Here is a 2,500-nt window from a genome sequence, read left to right on the forward strand (position 1 = left end):
AGAGCCCCGCGGCGGCAGGGCGCCCGGACGGAACGGGTATAGGCAGGGCGTGCGGCGTCCGGAGAGGATGCGGGATGGCATGGGGCTTCCCTGGGGGGGCCGGGGAACGGAGCCCTCGCAGCACCGGGAACATGTGCGGGAGGAGCGGCTCACTGTGCGGTGCATGGTCCCGAAGCGGCAGGCGTCTGGAAAACACCCCTTGCACGGGGAGGGCGAGGTGACTGGCCTCCGGAGGATGCCACGGCCGCCCCCGTCTCACCAACCGCACCCAAGACGACACACAGGGTCGCTCAGGGAGATGGCGTGCGGGGGTGGGCCTATGCGGCGCCACCGTCTGGCTTAGACCTGCCTCCGCCGCGGGGGGTCCTCGACCCACCGGCGGACAGGCACGAGGATTGGGAGAGGGGGGCTGGCCGTCGGGGTCCGCCGCGGCTCTGGCACTAACCCGGCGACGCTGAGGTCACGTGGGTGGTCGTCGGCCTGGCCGTGTCGGCGTCGCCCTCCAGCGTAGTCCCTCTTCCCGCTCGCGCCCGTAACCTCAAAGGGATGCCCGAGCGGCTTTTCTTCCCAGGGCTGCTCCCCGCCCAGGGCGGGAGCGCAGGGGGATCCCAGGTCGGCCTTTCACCGTACTCCCTACCTCTTGGCCCTCGTTCCTTCTCCCGTTCTCCATCTAACCCCTTGGCTCTGGGGTTTCCGCTCTCCCTCTCTCGCTCTCTCTCCTGCTCCCTGGCCGAGCCGCCTGGGAGGACGAGGGTCGAGGGGGAAGGCAACGGTCGGGCTGGGGCACACCGCACGGTGAGAACCCCCTTCGCCTGCCTCCACACCTCTGTCGTCCTCCCCACTGACGTAGGGGCTCGGGAAAAGACTGGAAATCGCGAAGCTCGGCAGTGGCGCGGAGAGGCCACCCACCGCCGCCGCTGTCGCCACCGCCGCGGAGGCCGCCCTTTCGGACACGAGGGGCAGCGCGAGCCTCCGCTGGCCGGGTACGCATCTGGAAGAAAAGGGCCGCCCTCGGAGAAGATCGCTGTGCTTCCCCGCACAGGGAGCGATTCGGACGACGGGCCCCCACGCCTGGCTGGGTGGGCGCCCCGCCGTTCGCCCGTACGGGTCGTCGGACCACTGCCTTCGCTCGGTTCGGGTCAAACTCCCCACGGCTCGGCCACCTCCGCAGACGGGAGGCGAGGCCGGCATGCGCGCCCAAAGATAGGTGTCGGAAGCCCGGGGGTAGAGGAGGAAGGGGACCGCTCACCTTAAGCCAGCGCGGGCTCCAAAGCCCGGGCCGAGCGAGCGGCGCCACCTCCCCACCCGGGAGCGCTGCGCCAGATCGATCGGAGGAAGAGCAGGGGTGCATGTAGGGACTTGCCCAAGTACGGAGGCTGCAAACCCCTGTCGTCGGGAGATACGTGCCCACGAGTCCTGGAAGCGCGACTCGGGTACAGGCGCCCTTGCGGGGGGGTACTGGATGTGGAACAGCACTGGGGTCGAAGCCACAAAAGCATCCGCCCTCATGGAGCCTCTCCTCGGCCTAAAAATCCAGATTTTAGCCTTGACGGCGCCCCCATGTGGAGAACCAGGGCCCGCGGGGGGGTCTGGCCAGGCTCACTTCAACCCAGGAACACCTCTCTGACTTGGGATAGGCGACCGGCAAAAGTCCCCCCACGCAGCTGCGGAAGCCTGGGTTCAGCCAAGGTGCAGACCTCCAGCCGAACAGGGACTCATAGCCAAAACGCATACCCAGGCCTACGGAGGTGAAAACCAGCTTAAATGAGTCGAAATGTGTCGGGGCTGAGAGGTACCTCTCTCTCATATATTCTGCCGGTGGTGTGCAAAACTGGGTCTTTGCATGGAGTGTCACCCTATACCCACTTTAGGGACGCATGCAAAAAAGTGCCCGATCGCCTGGAACTGTCAGGCGGATTCGGCTCCCTGGAATTTCCTCATTCTGGTTCTTTTTCACTTTTTGTCTCTTTTGCGACATCTAGTGGGCAGGCTGCATTACTGCAACCGGGGACACCTCAAAACGCTTGGAACTGGGGAGCGGGCTCAATTTACAAACGTTTTGCGGGTCCTGGAAGTCAAAATTGTGACTTCTGAAAACGACTAAGTATCAAGGACTCATCGCGCGAATCGCTCTGGAACTGAAATCGGATGCGCGCACTGACATGCTCCCCTCTCTGGAAGTCTGACACAAGTTGAAAAATTTTCTAAGTCCCCAAAAATTTTTTTTTTCAACTTTTTTTCAATTTTCCCCCTGTGGGATATATATTTTACCCACACTTTTGGAGCCCTCCTGGGATGCCCTCTAACATACTAGAACCTCATTTTGTGGAAGTTTTCACAAAATTGTGAAATTTTCAAAAAGTCAGAAATTTTGCCAAAAACGACTAAGTATCAAGGACTCATCGCGCGAATCGCTCTGGAACTGAAATCGGATGCGCGCACTGACACGCTCCCCTGTCTGGAAGTCTGACAAAAGTTGAAAAATTTTCTAAGTCCCCAA

The sequence above is a fragment of the Phyllobates terribilis genome, unplaced genomic scaffold, assembly GCF_046119375.1.
Source record: "Phyllobates terribilis strain yellow unplaced genomic scaffold, ASM4611937v1 Scaffold_2154__1_contigs__length_160622, whole genome shotgun sequence".
In the NCBI taxonomy this organism is placed as follows: domain Eukaryota; kingdom Metazoa; phylum Chordata; class Amphibia; order Anura; family Dendrobatidae; genus Phyllobates; species Phyllobates terribilis.